The sequence below is a fragment of the Pteropus vampyrus genome, unplaced genomic scaffold, assembly GCF_000151845.1.
Source record: "Pteropus vampyrus isolate Shadow unplaced genomic scaffold, Pvam_2.0 Scaffold39, whole genome shotgun sequence".
Lineage (NCBI taxonomy): Eukaryota > Metazoa > Chordata > Mammalia > Chiroptera > Pteropodidae > Pteropus > Pteropus vampyrus.
Window position 1 is genome coordinate 164,850 of NW_011888820.1, and position 16,814 is coordinate 181,663.

General features: G+C 39.1%; 1 pseudogene; it reads left to right on the plus strand.

Moving 5' to 3' along the window:
* The first annotated feature begins 6,925 nt into the window (after nt 1-6,925).
* The window catches only part of LOC105290895, a 13,140-nt pseudogene continuing 3,251 nt past the window's right edge, over nt 6,926-16,814 (plus strand).

The following is a 16,814-nucleotide window of genomic DNA, read 5'->3' on the forward strand; positions in this document are numbered from 1 at the left end:
CTACCTCCGAGAGCATCTCTCCAGAAGCTTATGTACAATCACAGTACCAAAAAGTAACTTTAAAAGTGGTTTACCATCTTTCTTCATCATCTCTGCCAGCACCTCAAAAGCCGCTCCAAATAAATGCAATAAAAGCAAAAACTATGTGCTTGCTATGCCAAGAGTTTTAAAACCTGTCCTGAAGCCCTTCTTCCAACTAGAATGCCTCCTCCATGTCCCATCTATGTAGACATTCTGCAGCCTCCACTCACTGTCTGTAAGAAATCTATTCTTTCTATTGATTGATTGATTAATTGATCAACAGAGATACTCCCTAGCACTACATTGTCCTCACGTCAGTTTTCTGACATGTAAAAAAAATAAGCATTCGTTCAAGTATTCATCAAATTAATAGAGTACAACCACAGGCTCAGCAGAGAAAAGTCACTGAGGATGCAAAGATGAGTAACCTGCAGTCATAGTCCTTCTAGGAAAATACATTTTAGTGATACACAAATGTCTTAGAAAAATGGAGCGAACTATGTGACAAACGTTACAGGCTCAGTCCAAAGCTTCAGTCTAACAAACTTATTTCTTTACTTTTCAAAAACAAAAAATGAACAAACAAACAACTTCAGAAGAACTGTCTCACTGATAATTTATACCACAAACTCATCAGGGTTTGAAGAGATTTTAAATCTCCACAACTTCAAATCTCTAAAAACTTGCCACACATTTCAAAACTTCTGCCTGAGTATTTTAAGAATCCAAACACACGCAAACACCCAAAAAGTCAATGCCTCCCACTAAACCTAGAGAACAAAAATCTGAATTAATAGAACTGAGGAAAATGGACTCCAGAGACCTCTAGTTCTAAGTGATAGGTCAGCATTTGCATGGGTCAGTACTGGTCACTGGCTTTGCAAAGACTCCTGAGAAATGCTCTGTGTGATTTGTTTCCTTTCAGTTCCATTCTCATAGTGCTATTAGATAAACCAGATGCCATGAAGTGACTCACTGGCTCCAAGTTATCCAGAACAATCAATCACAGTCCTGGCACGAAGGTTGGAGTGCAGGTGGAGAAAAGAAAAGTAGCGTAGAGTTGTGTAGGCTTGGCAGTTTGACAGTCCTGACCCTTTCAACTATGCGGCATAGGGTAAGCTACTCAACTTACTAACCCTCATTTTTCTCCTCTCTGAAGTGAAGATAGTAATTGTATCTTCCTCATAGCATTGATAGAAAGAGAGACTGAGGCTGAGCATCTGCCTACCATACATCTGCTTATTTAGCTAAAGCTCTCGCAAAATCCCCACAAGCATGTCTGTCATCATTGTAGAAGCAGTTCCGATAATGATTCCCTTACATTATCATCACCATCATCATTGTCATCATTATTACATGCTCCAGACTCAAGATTCATTGAGCTTCTTCTTGGGAGAAAGGAGACCCAAGCAAAAAGAGAAAGAGAACCAAGTCTAAGCCTTTCCAAAGCTGATTAAAAAGTATAATGTAATAAAACTAATAAAAGTGCTGAGTGGGCATGTGTGATTAGTCACAGAGCTAAATGCTTTATCCACGGTGTCTCATTCAGTCTTCCCACCAACTATCACATGAGGAAGATACTATTATTAGCCCCATTCTAGAGATGAGGAGATTGAGGAGTGGAAAATGGAGTCACTTATTTAATGTCACACCACTAAAAGTGGCAGAACTCTAAATGCCAGCCACAACCCCTGCAAAGAGAAGAAACACTGTACCTCCCTCTTTCACCCAAACCGAAGCCTTGACATGCAAGACAGGCTAAAACACTTGCCCAGATAATGAGGCATTATTTTAATTATTTTCCTTTGAGTTTGTGGGCAGAATCTAGGCCTGGGAATAATCCTACCTAATTAAAATTCCCTTGCATTGGTTTTTTTTTTTTTTTTCCTTTTTTATTGTTTCAAAGCCTTTTCTTTTTCAACAAAAGAAACTTAGAAGGAGCCAGCTGTGTGTCTGTCAGCAGCCTGACAGCTGGAATTGCAGAACCCCGGTTGCAGGCAGTGAGTGTGGTGTGTGGGGAAGAGAATGTCCTGCCCCTTTGATCTGAGTCCATAGGCAAAGGTGTTCAACTAGGGAGAAAGGTGGGTGCCCAGGTTTGCTTTGAACAGGCGATAAAATCAGACAAATAGCTAAAAGTGCCTAATCATGACAGCAGACGTGCTACAAAGAGGCCTTCATCACAGCGTGGCAGCAAACCACACAGAAAGAACTGCCTTTTTAAAAAGAGACAAGCTCATTTAGCTGGCAACTGCCCAAGGGATAAAGAATGTCCTTATGCTGAAATGTGAAACAAATGTCCACTCTTTTCTCTGAGGCACACGCAGGAAAGACACTGTGATCCTTCTTCCCGTGCCTGTGGAGAAGAAACGAAAGCACAGAGATGTTTGTTCTAACCCCACACAACAGTCAGTGTCAGGGAGACAATAAAAATATAGCTATCTGACTCCCAGAATATTAGAATGTCTGGAAGCTAACAAGGCAAAGTTTGCCACCTATTTCATTTCTGTGAGTTGAAAATAGGAAAGTCCAAATTGTGACATGGACTCCATTCCAATATTACAAACACCAAATCTATTTTTTCATATTTAAATGAATATTAAATTTAAATATTCAAATTTCCTATATGGATCGCATGTGAATAATATATTTACAGGTACTGATGCATGATATAATGTAATTATAATTATCTCAGTATAATTTCTTTATTTTATCATCAGATCTTTCCAGTGGCTATCTGGCCTACTGTATATCTTTAATATAATGAACAATTTTAATAAATCATCTATTGTCACATAATTATTCATAATAAATATTCACTGAGTAATATTCACCAGATACTATAATAGATACAATCTACCCTCACCCCACTCTGAAATTTCTTGAAATTGAAGTCTTCAAAGTTACTCTAAATTGTGATAGAAGAATCTAGAAATTACATGATTCCTAAAAAGCCCCAAATGGCTAGTCGCTGTCTCCCCAAAGTGGTGGTGTTTGGCTTTGAGATAAGAAGAAATCCCACAGTCACACCACTACTGAGTGAAGGACCTGAAGCATCCCTTAAAGTATCTCGTTCCAAGCCTCACATTGTGACTTTTACCAGCTGTTAGGCATCAACCTTTCAAATGGAAGATCAAGTGGCAATATCCTCAAATAACAAAACACAGAAGAGGAGAATTGCAACACTTTTAACAGTTCTTCAAGAGCTGATTCAATCCTAAAGGAAAACACATGTCTTCTCTTTGGTAATCAACATGCTTGCCATACCTTTGTGATCCTTGATGATTCTCAGAAGTTCTGTGGAAGGCTTTCACACAATCATAAAATAAATGCATCAAAAGGCATTTTTCTTCTTAGGCATTGAGGCTACTCAAAGATAGCCTGAGGTTTCAAAACTGACTGAAAGCTCATACAAACGGAAAGTAGGATGGCGGTTGCCAGAGACTGGAGGGAGAGAGAAACCGAGAGTTGTTGTTTAATGGGTATAGAGTTTCAGTTTTCCAAGATGAAAAGTTCTGGAAGAATGGCTGAAAAACAATGTGAATATACTTAACACTACTAAACTGTGCACTTAAAAATAGTTAAGATGTGTAAAGTTTATGTAATATATATTTTACCACTTAAAAAACTGACCGACGGAGAAAAAGAGGAAGTATTAATTCTGGATGAAGTTCAGGAATTACATTTAAATGTTTGGTTCTATCTTTTTCAAAAAGGTTTAGATATTCAATTAGGTTTTAAAAGTTTACAGTATCTTCTAGAAATTAGTCCCTCCAAGCTTCCTGACAAATAAGATATGTTATAATACTTTGAATAGTAGCACTATTGAATATATTACTATTAGAATAACACAATTTCTATTTTTCACTGGACCTAAACCTTTATAAACATTTTCCTGCTAAATTCCTCTCCCTTCTATCACTTTGAGATATTCTAGAGAAAGCCACCTGATTTAGAGAATTACTCTCATTCTTTGTCTTGTTATATAGCTTCTCTGCGTACAAATCAACTCTACAAACAAGTTCTCATCTGTACTTCATAACTCCTCTTGACAGGAAGACAGAGAGGGAGCTCACTCTTATTAAACCTACTACAATGTGCCAGACATTGTTTTGGGCACTCTGCACGTATTCATTCATCACAAGAAGCCTGTGTGGTAGATATCAGTACAGGTGATTCAAACTGAGGGACCAGAGTTAAAGAACTTGCTAAAGTCTTAGAGTTGGAAAGAAGTGGAGTCAGAATTCAAACCCAGGAGTCTGACTCACATATATTCTAAGTTTACTACACTGTATCACTGCTGGTGAGAATAAGTAGGAAAGCCATATAGAAAAAAGAATTTCAGAGACCTGGCAACTGTACCATACTTCACAGAAAATAAAAGAAAAAATAAGGAGTGACCTTAATTTCTGGGAGTGATTAAAAATGAGGCTGATGAAGATCTCATCCTAGAAGCAGGAATGTCAGCTCTGCCTTCGTCTTGCTATTTCCATGTATTTGCACTGATTATGTTGTCACAATTCATGGTGTACTTGCAGGAACCTTTTTAAGCCAACGTCCATTTTGTGGGAGTTAATTTATACTTGAAAATATTAACCACAAATCCAAATAAATGCATACATGTGTAAACCTCCATGCTCCCCAGTACACTGAAAGCAACAAAATAAGTGAGAACACCATAGTCTACCACCCTTGTCCCCATGTAATGGAACTCCTGTTCACCTTTGCAGTACCTCATGATCATATGACACATGGCCGTCTAACAAAAACTGATCAGCATTCCAGTGTCAATCTGGATACGAAATAGAAAAAAATTTTTTCTTCTAGTTTGTTTAATGTGTAAAAGTATAGCATCAATATTTAATATTTAAACTATGGCATAAAAAGTTAAATCTCTCCTAATACAAAACTTAAAAGCACTGAAATGCTGAATAAAATATAATTGTCCCCCCCATTGAAATGCAGAGTCGAGCTTGAAAAAAAAAGAAGAAAAATTTCAGGAGCAAAAGGGAAGAAGATGCTGGAAACTAGGTGATAGCAACAGCTACAGCCAACCTGTGTATCTTTTCCAGTCTTGGTACCAAGAGCCTTGTCTTCCAACAGCCACACAGAAACCAGGAAAACAAAGTAGAAGTTAGAACTAAGATTCCTATATAAAGCCTGGATTATTAGGGCTACACATTCATGGAATAACAGAATAGAAAAAATAATAAAATTGGCTTGCTGACAAACGAAAATAAGAAAATTTGTCTGGGCTCAGGAGGGAATAAAAACTTCCCCTAAGCACTTGTAACTCCATGCTTGCTCTTGCATGGGTTTAGGACTTGAACTGGTACCCCCAAAGTAGTTTAGGAATAAACAAGCATGACATTAACTTAAAGTACTCCAAGATTGGTAGCTACTCAGGGCACAAGCTAAAAGTGAAACCAAATTAAGTCTGGAGAGAAATGTTGTCAACCCAAACTCAAAAGATTCCCAAAGATAATGCACCACAGAACATGGATTCTAAATCCAAAATACATAATTACTCAAGCTGTCATGAGTGGGAACCAGCAGAAACAACTGCCAGCAGAATTAGAGCCCTAGGAATTATAAAATATGTAATACAAAATATAGTAAAGTGTTTAAATAGCTTTAAATTGAATAAAAATATTAACAAGAAAAAATAACTCAAAATTTTTCATTTAAAAAACTAAAAAAATAAGAAAGATTCTGTGGGAAAGTTAATCCACAGATTAGACACAGCTGAAATGAGAATCATTAAACTAAAAGTTTCATCTGAAGATATTATGTATAATGCAATATAGACAAAAAGAAAATATGAGAGGTTAAGAGACTCAGAGTCAAACTAGGTCACACCACAGGTGGACAAGACTAATTATTCAGTTTTGTTTCAAGGTCGCTTCTATATTAGTTTACTCCTAAAGCAGTAAATAAGGAAATAAAGGTGATATGGTTGAAGGAAAATTGAGTTGAATGCAATTGCTATCTCACATGAAAGTTTCAGAAGCACATCCAGCATGTGGTGCTCTTGGCAGCACTGTAGACTGAGGTGCCCACCAGGTTACAGTCACCTAGAACCAATCTTAAAAGATCAAACTATTTCCAAGTAACTTAGTTAGCCATGTTAGAGAATAAGCTCAAGAATATTTACAGGGATATAAAATATATGTAGAAATTCAACAAGGTAACAATAAAAAAAGAATATGTACACTGCAAAATATAATTGTCTTTATTCACAGACAACATGATTGTGTATGTTAAAAATGCAGTAGAATCTATAAAATAATCTAGTAGAGCTAGCAAGTGAATTTAGCATTGTGGAAAGATATGAGTTCGATATAAAAAATCACTTGTATTTTAATATACTAACAATAAATAATTAAAAATTGAAATTTTAAAAAATATGACTTAAAATTGCACCAGAAAACTTATAATTCTTAGGAAGTAATCTGACAAAGTATAGACAAGACCTATGCGCTGAAAACTCTAAAACATTGCAAAGAGAAATTAAAGGAGACCTAAATAAATGGAGAAATATAATATGTTCATGAATCAAAAGGTTCCATAATATTAAGATGTCATTTTCCCCAAATTAATTTACAGCTTCAGTACAATCCAAATCAAAATATCCTACAGGCTTTTCTGTTTACATTGGCAAGATGATCCTAAAACTTATATGGAAATACAAAGGACTTACAACGGGCAAAACAACTTTGAGAAAGAACGAAACTGAAAGACTTTTACCACCTTCAAAACTTAATATAAACTTAATATAAAACAACCCAAACATGGAAACAATTAAAAAGTCCATCAACAGGTGACTGGACAAACTGCAGTATAACCATACAAGGGAATGCCATTCAGCTGTAAAAAAGAATGAGCTATTATTGATACAAACGACAACATGAATGATTCTCGAAATAATTATGCTGATGAAAGACGACAGACAAAAAGAGTTTATATTGTAGGATTCCACTTACGTAAAAGTCTAGAAAATGCAACTCATCTACAGTGACAAAAATAGGTCCTTATGGAGTGTGAGATTGGAGGGAGGAATCACAATGGGGCATGAGAAAATGTCGGGAAATGATAGATATTATCTTTGTAAAAGGATTTAAAATACCATGACAACAAGACCCCAGATTCCCTTGCCTCTCACCTTTTATTTGCTACACCTCCCTCTCCCCAAACATTGACTAACCAAGGACTGGGAAAACAGCTTTCAGGAGAGCTTTTCTGACAGTTATCTGGATAGGATTTCACTCACTATCCTGAGCAAGAAGCACACACAAAAAGAACCAATCTCTAATCATTCCAGCTGTGAGATTCACAGCAGTTACAAACTAAGACTTCTATTTGAACCAGAGCATAAGGACATGTATCCCTCTCCTCTACTCACCCTATAAAACCCCAGCCCTGCTTTGAGTGGGAGTTAGCTGACCTACACAACCTCCCTGATGCATATTAGCTGAGCCTTTAACATTCATTTAACATCTTAACTGGGCCAATGCTATATACATATGTGAAAACATTAAATTATGTGGTAAATATGTACAATTTATTGTATGTTAATTATAATTCAATAAAGCTGGTTAAGAAAAAAAAAGTCATACTTTAAAGGAGGAAAATTAGGCAAAAGCATCCAAATTTGAAAGTGGCAAACGGACAAGTGTTGGAGGCTACCAGAATAGTCTATAAATCCTTTCCTGGGTCCAGAGACTGTTTTGCAAGTGACCTTTTTTCTGGATTCAGCCCCACACCAGAAACCCTTTTATTTCTTCTTGGGCAGTGTTTACCCAAGTGAAAACCCTTCTACACGTGCAACATGAAGAGGAAGCTTTCTCTTTTTTTGGCTTCATTAGCCTTTATTCAGTCAGCTTTTTTTGGTATCCTCAAGGCTATAAAAATTGGCATCTCATCGCCAGAATGAAAAAAAACAAGACTCTATACTCTGGTCTCTCTTCAGAATAGATAAATCTTTTGTTCTTTACTAAAACAAGCAAAAAAGACCATTCTCAGAATTTCTATGTGAAATCATGTTCATTATTTTATAAAGAACAAATGTATTGCAGAGCTAGAAAAATAAAGCATGCAAAGCATGGACATATACTCTTGACCCTCGCCTTCTCTTAATGATTTGAGCTGCAGTTTCTAATTTCACAAATACAAAGTATACTGCCTTGTCTTTGGATAAAAATAATAAAATACGATCTCTAGCCTTCTGTAATCCATGAGTTCTTATATGATGCTGAGATCAAGAGAAAGAAGAAAAAAAAGGCAGGGGTAGGATCTGCCTCCCATGCTCTGACTCAACGTCTTTTTGTACTTTCCCCACCATAAGCAGAGTAATTAACCAGCCAAGGTACCCAACAGTCACACTAACCCTGTTTCCTGTGGGATGGAGGAAGGCTCCAATAATGCTGTACAGGATAACTTGTTGAATTACCAGGGGAGAAAAAAATGAGCAGAAGAGAAGATGCATGCTTTTTTTTTTTTTTTTTAGATTGGCCACTTGAGGTTTTTCCCAGCCTCAAGTCTGGGGGTCTTCAGTGGTTCTGTGTACTCCTGCTGACATAGAGAAATAAGTGAGTAGAATCTAGAAGAATAAATTAGCATTTAAACAGAGCCAGTACACACAGCAGGCACCAGATGTGCTTACAGAATGACTCGGGTCTTGATACCTATGTGAGCAATCTAATCCACCTGTTCCTAGGATGTGCTTGCCACATCCTGGTCCTATGAGGATAATGCTGTCATAGCATCGCCCTGTGGAAATTGCATTTACAATAAGACTGAATAAAGTTTAGAGGTTTCCAAGGTGCAAAACCCAAGCAGGCATCTCACCCTCTACAAAGTCCTCTGGCCACTTCTATCTTTGGATTATGAGCCCTAAGTCTTTCCAGAAAAAAAAAAAAATTAAATAGAACATAACCTCAAATTGAATTCCCTGGTTCTTAAATGAGCCACCTGGTTCCATACAATGTGAAGAGCAAATGCTAATTGCAATGCAAGCTATCTAACAACTCTCGGTGGCAACATCAGGCTAATTTTAAATGTGATTGGTCCCTGTGTTCTTTCACCCACAGTGGGGGTTTAGACATTAACTGTGACCAGAGGGGACTGGTCTGGAAATCTAGCATACATGAACACACTGAAGTTAGTCTGCTTATGGAATATAAAATCTTTCAGACACACACTATTTCTTGTTCACACCTCTTAGTTTCTATATGTGATGTTAAGGTCTTAATTTGCATTTGAGATGTTAATAAAAGATTCTTTACAATTGCTTAAAAAAATTTTTTCATGCTCTAAGCCCTTCCTGATTTTAGAAAGGAATCAGGAAACTGAAGTCCTATATCTGCCACTCCTGTATTCTTTAAAATTCTCTTTACCCCTCTTTAGCAGTTAATCTTATCACTAGCTAAAAGTTCTTCTTCTTAACTTTCCCATTCAAATTATTTGTATGGTTGTTGTCTCCTGATAGAGCACTGCACATTTCTAAGGGATATGTGAATGATACTTCCCGGAGCTGTACAGTGTGCAACATGCCCCACCATACATGATGGCTAGGTTCACACTGTAGCCAAATGCTAGGTTCACACTGTGGTCCCGAACACTTACAGACAGTGGTGTGAAATGGGGGAAATTGAACTTGCCTCGTAAAACTAGCTGTAAGGATTAGCAGAGAAAAATATAGGAACTGTTAAGTATTGTGCCTGGAATACAGTACAGGCTCAGGACAAGTTAGCTGCTTTGACTATCTTATTCATCTGTGAATTTCTGACATTTTTAACAGTGACTAGAACCTAGTAGCTGCTCTATGGCTGCTTAATGAGTGAACTCACGTCTATTAATAAACAAACAAACAAACAAAAAAAAGCTTTGACTCTAAGATAAAAGATAAACAAAATTGTAATAGAAAGACTTTATTTCTCAATTATTGGAAAGCCTGTGGCTCTGGAAATTATTTTCCTACATCCTGCATATATCAAATGGGGGTTAGAGAAAGTGAAAGAAGAGAAAAAGACTACAAAGTGAAAATAAAGTAAATGGGAAAGGACAGAAGAGATAGAGGACCGTTCGCAGAAAGGACATGAACCAAAAATGGGAAATGAAAAACCAACCAGAAAATATTTTTTAAAAAACAAATGTGTAGGAATGCAGAAGGAACAATGAAAATTGTGGAGATACAGTTAGAAAAAAAAAAAATAGGAACACAGTTCTACATGAACCACCTCAGAACTTTAAAACCCATAAAAACAGTTGCTCTTTTCTGGCATCATCTGATCCTGCAGCTGGTTGGGGCTTCATTTGCCTCCTTCTCCTTCTCCTATTTTTCTTCTCTTTATCCAGTTTGCTTTTTAAGGGGCCCTGGGAATTCGGCTCTAAAAGAACTGCTCCAGCAGCAGCCCGTCACCCTGGGACATCTGTCCTCTTCGCTTGGCCACTGGCCCCTGCAGCGAATGGGGAACTTCACTTCTGCTCATGCTACTTTTCATGGGCTTCATTTAAAATGCCCAATTCTAAGGTTTGCTTGCTTTGTTTTGTTTTGTTAGGAAATTAGGGAGGAAAAAAAATCTCTCCATTATGAGAAGTATGCACGTGAAGGGGTTACTGCCACTGGGGAATTTCCCTTTTTCAAATGAAACTGGGTTAATTGGGAAGGGCATGGAAAATTACTGAAGCCCAATTAACAAAACCTGAAGTCTCCCAATTAACAAGATAATTGTTCAATGGCTTTGGGGCAGCACTTAGAGCTTTAGAAAAAAATACACTTATTCCAGGCTTAGTCAGTGAGTGGCTTAAGATCCTTTCCATCCCAGAAAAGAATCCTAGAAGTACAGAAAGAGATTTCAAGAAGTTTGGATAGAATATTCGTGTGGAAATTCCTGAATCGAATGGACGCCATGTGTCCTGAGGAGCCCAAGCAGAAATATTTCTCACACACTAGACTTTATTTCAGTGATATCACCAGTGTTGACACCTCTACCTAAGAGCAGGCCTGACTCATACACAGAACACTCTTTGCCATCCGTCCTGGATGTCTATCTACTCTCTTTGCTCATTATCTGCACTCCAATATTATCCTCTCACTAATACACTGTTCCCTCCTGGCTCTCTACAGTTTTGATAGCATTTGTTACTTCTCAATGATTTTTAAATCGAGCTACAGTATAATCTCCATGAAAGACCAAAAAAGAAGGGAGTGGGAGAGAGAATGCTTTTCTGGGCTGGTCCCCCGCGGGAGACCTCTAACTGGAGGCCTGTGGCTCATCCTCTGCTTTCGAACGAACGGAACTTCTGTGAGATCAGGAAGCCCTGAGGAAAATTCTCACAACAACTGAGAGAAACAGCACTGTCCCTGGTAGCATAACCACCTCTGTCACGAAGCAGGCACTTTGCTCATAAGGAGAGCTCAGTCCTTGCCATAACAGAGTCAGCCGCCATCTGCCTTCTAGTTCTTTGCACAGTCTGTACTCTCCCTGCTACAGACTGGGCAGGGAGCCAGCTCCTGCTCTGTGAAGATGGAGGCAATGGAGCCCACCACGTGTGAGCAGAGCACCCTGCTGGCTTCACAGGTCAGTGCCCAGGTTCAGGTCTGTGTGCATCGCCCATCTGCACCTGGGCGGGCCCACAGGGTGCTTCTCCTTTGGAGATTTTCCTTCACTTCCATAATGTGGCATCATCCTTGAAACAGGTTTCTGGTTTTGTTTTTAATGCTATGCTACCAGAAAGGGAGTGAAAAACAAACTGTGGGTGCCGAGGCCTCCCATCAGCTGCATTGGGAGCTATCCCCAACAAGAGAGCATTTTCTGAGGTCTGAATTTAAAATACCACTATCCACATCTGAAATTAGCCATCCTGGTATATTCTGAGTTCCTAAACCAAGTCTGTTGTCATTCTCTTCCTTTTGAATTACCAGACAAGTTTTAGGAATACAAAGGATGATTTCTATATTTGAGCTGAAAAGACTTTAACCAAATGTAAACTCTCTACCATTAATTGTACATTTTCCCCCTCGGCCATGTGGTCCCTCACACCCTACAAGAAAGAAACCGAGATTTCTTCTCTTAAACAAAAGGGACAGTTGGTGATTAGCCAAGATCATATCCCTGCCTCCCACCCCCAAAAAGTATCCTAACACTTTTGCTCTTGAGTCTGTTTGAATTTTTGGCTTTTTTATCCTCTTCCCCAATGCTTTTCCCCCTACAAAACTGGGAATTATGAACAGTTGTTGAGTGTTCATATATTCTTTTTTTTTAGTATGATAAATCTCAGGAATAGTACTCACTCAAGTTCCCACACACTATAGGAAAAGCTCAGAAGATGAAACTCATCAAAATCCCAGTGGCTAATTTGCTGTAAAAATCTATCCTCCCCAGAGATGACAGCCTGGCATTTTCTACAGAAACTTATGTGAACACTTCAGTCCATCCTTTGGTTGGCGGGGAGCGGGGGGAGTGGATTTCCTACAGTTGAATCCAGCAGAGCCAAGTCTTATCATGATCCTTGACCAGATTTGAATTGGTGGCTTATTGCCGCAGAGTACAAAAGAAACTTGAACCAGAGCTCTGGTCCTCATGTCACCTCTATATCAAAGACAGCCACAGTAAACTGCAGCTCAGCTGCTCAAGTATAGTGACTGGCACGGCTGGTGGAAAGTAATAGGAGAAGTGTCAGGGAAGACTGTAGGTAGCAGAAGTGATAATGAGACCAAGTGTGATCCCCAGCCCTCACCAAGATTAAATGTGCAAGCATCTTTTTTCTCTAATTATATATTTATATCATTCATTTTCCAACTTTAAAAAACATCCAAGGAGAGCGCTGAGCATGCCAATTTTTCATTGACCTTTCACAGCTTTGCAAAGCAAAGATCCCCAGGGGTTGGGGGACAAATGTTGGGTGGGGAGGTGGGGAGTACAGATTCAGCACTCCCTTCCAAGTCAAGCACAGCCAACCTGGCCCACCGTCACAGCCGGAGACTCTGGGAAAGAAGGATGTCTGTTGAATGTTTGCATCTTAAATCCAAAGAATTTATCCCATATGCTACAGGCAGCCTTAGATCACGGAAGCATTTTTCCATGGTTTCTGAATGGAACAGCTTGTCTCTTCCTGCTGCTTTACAAGCATAAAGAAGGGGAAATAAATACTCAAGTTTTGAGTAAGTTATAGGCAAATGCTTAGTATGTCGCATCTTGTGACTGTAAACATTCGCACTGCCTGCTCTCCCCCTCTACGGCTTTTGGGAAATTTCGAGCTTTTCTGAGGACACAAAGATCTTTAACAACATGTATATTTTACTCAACCTATTTCTAATCCTTTCTGTCCAAGAGATGCCAGTTGCTGTAATAAGATGTAACTGGAGAATTAGTGTGATACGTGGAAGGGGCAGAGGATGGAGAGAGTGGAGACCTCTGTTCCAGAGCTGATTCTACTACTCACTTGCTGTTTGGTCTCAGACAAATCCCCTCACCTCTCTGGGCTTTGGTCTTCTACTATCTAAAATGAGATGAGAGACAGAGAAGGTGGGCCATCACAGCTAGAAATGCACTTCTCCTATCAATTATTGGCATGACTTATTCATGCTCTCCAGCCATTTATATATACCCTATAACACCACCCGACACACACTTACACATACACATAAGTATATTCTTAAAATTTTTTTAAATTAAGAATAGCTTTTAAATGCAGGTAGAGTATGTTAGAGATAGAAAAACTAGTGAAACTCTGAAAGGACCCCATGAAGGTCAAGAATCAATCATCATAATAATACCACCACCTTAAGACGATATATTTCTTTCCCACCACTGCTGTCTGATTTTTCCCTGAACATGCTCTGCCCACAGACTTCCTCCATCTCAATAAACAGCAACTCTTTTCTTGTAATCGCTCATGCCAAAACCTGGGAATCATCCTTGACTCTCTTCTCTCCCACCCTAGACCCCATCTATCAGCAAGTCCTGTTTGTCTCACCCTGAAATATACCTTGACTTGGAATGCCTCTCCCTTGGTCTCCTAAGGATTTCCCTATTTTGAGCCCCCAGGCGCCAAAGCTATTCTCCACACAATGGCCAAAGTATCTTTTAGAAAGTAAGACAAAGCATACGTCACTTCTGGTCCATCTGACTCTCCTAAAAGTTTCCTTCTCACTGAGAGTGAAGCCCAAAGCCTGCAAGGCCTTACAGAGCCTAGTAGTTCTAACTGGATTCCCTACCTTGCTGACTTCTATTTTCCCTGTTCTCCCTGCTTCAGCTGCACCAACCTCTCTGTTTTTCCTCCAATACACGAGGTACACATCCACCTCAAGGCCTTTGTCCAAAATATTTTTTCAGCACCACCCCACCTTCCATGTCTGCATCCTCATTCTCTTTAAGCCTCTCATCAAATGTGAGTGAGAATTCCCCGACCCCATTCCGCCCTTGACACCCCAAACCTGTTCACTGTCTTATCTTACTCTATCGCTCTTGCCACCACCTGACATGCATTTACTTGTTTGTTTGTTTATTCATTTATTTATACTTTCTGATTTCTTCCCCAAACCAGTCCCCACAGAATATAAGCTCCATGAAGGCAGGGGCTTTGTCTATACTGTTCCCTGCTAATCTTCATAGATAGAGCATAATCTATCACATAGTAGGGACTCAATAAACATCATGAAATGGACAACAGCATTTAATGCATTATTAATGAACATCTACTCCTGGAGTCTAGTGGCTGAAATAGATACAATAGTGAAGGTGGCTAACGTGGGCCCTGCCTGATAGAGCTTGCATTTTAGTGAGAGGAAACCTACTAAATGGATACTTTATTAAATTATCTCCTTCAGTTAGGTAATCTCAGGTAGTGATAAAGAGTAATGGAATAAACAAGGACTACTTTAAACAGGATAGTCAGGAAAGACCTCTCAGGGGAAATACTTTGAGCTGAGACCTGAGTGCCAAGAAGGAGGTAACCAGGAGTCGAAAAGCATTCCAGGAAGAGGGAATAGCAATGCAAAGGCCCTGAGGCAAGAACAAAGGTTGGTGCACTGCAAGAATAGACGGAGGTGAGGACTGAGAGATAAACAAAGGCAAGATCACAGAAAGTCATAACAAAACGCTCATGTTTTATTTTAAATCTAACAGGAAGCTATTGGAGGGATTTAAGCAGGAGAATGATAGAGTTTAATTTACACTTTTAAAAGATTACTCCGACTTCTGTGAAGCAAGAGTAGAACCAGTTGGGAGGCTGTCTTACAGTTGTCCAGGGAGAGATAACTGTGGCTTGAACCATGATATTGTGGCAGAGAGAGTGATAAACTGTCAGGAAGCTAAAATAAGTATTACTATCTAGATTTAAAAAAAATAAGAAATAGAACCCTATAGAAGTTGAGATGCTCTCAAGACAGCATTTCAAATGCATGCCAGAGTAAAGACTAGAACCTAGTTCTCTCAATTCCCAGCCCAGTATTAGGAGGCAAGTAAGAATCCATATCCTGAATAAATAGTTTTAATAATGAAATAAAAGCCTTCATCCCTAGCGAAATGTCTCCCATAAAACATGCCTCAGACTCCTCTCCTCCTTAGCTTCAATATTTCTCTTCTTAGGAAACTCCAAATTGCAGATGAAGCTGAAAGTGACAGGCAGAGGGCCACTAACAAGTGTCCCCTCCCTTCTGGCTGTATGTGCATGTTGGGCAGTCTGGTATGGCTGGTCCACCAACCACTGCTTCTGGAAAAGGGAATAATAACTGAAGTTTACCTGTCAAGGCTCCACATCACTTTCTTCTCTAGATGAGCGTCTTGGAGAAAGGATGGAAGCCCAAGGATAGATGCCTAAGAAATCTGTATAGAGCAGTAAGGCTGAGGGAACTGCAGGCACAAGTATTTGGGTAGAAATGGCGCCTGGTAATAATCAGCAGTAAAGATCTCGACAATGACTAATGAGGTAAGAAGCCTCTTGAGGAGGAATGTTGTTGTGAACTTGGGAAGAGTCTCCTAGTTCCAGATTCTAGTCCAGCCTCTGATATCTGCTGGGCCAGTGGAGGGTGGGTGTGGGGGCCACATCAGATTAGTGGTTTTCTCCCTTTGGTTCCTGGAAGGTAGCTTCATCACTCTTCTCTCTTCTAAAGAGTTAAGTAGAAGACATATATGGTAAGCTCAAGATGAAAGTTTTATATGTTTTTAGTTAAAGAAATAGAAAAATAATTATGTCTTAATAAAGTAATCAGAAGAAATCTTTGTAATAAGAAGTTTTGGGGGTTGAGATGAAAGAAAGTAACAAAGGATCCTTGATTCTAAATAGGTAGGAAACCACAGAACTTGATGATCAACCTGATTCCTACCAGCTTTAACAGTCTAGAGACTCAATACTATTAAAAATCTCTGGAAGCATTCATTTAAGGTGCCACAAACAGACCGAGTGCATTTGTATCCAGAATGGGCCCAGTTACTGCATGCCCATTGTATAACCCCATCATTCTCTGGAGTAAAGTCACTTCCAAGTGGGATACTGTAGCTAAGATGTGACTGAGTGGGAACAGCAGTCAGGAAGCCTAGGTTCTGAGTCTGGGATGCACTCAAATAACTAAACCATTCTGAGCCTCTGCCTCCTCACCCACAAAATGGAAAGGATTAGACCAGATGATCTTTATGGCCCTTTATAAGTTAAATTCTATAATTTCAGAGATTTCAATAATTTCATTTGATTTTACCTTGAGTTCCCTATAAAATAGGCTAAGGTAAAAGCTATCATGCTAGCATTTTAGTGTGAGGCTACACTCAGAAAAAAGCGAGAAGAGAGGAGAGGAG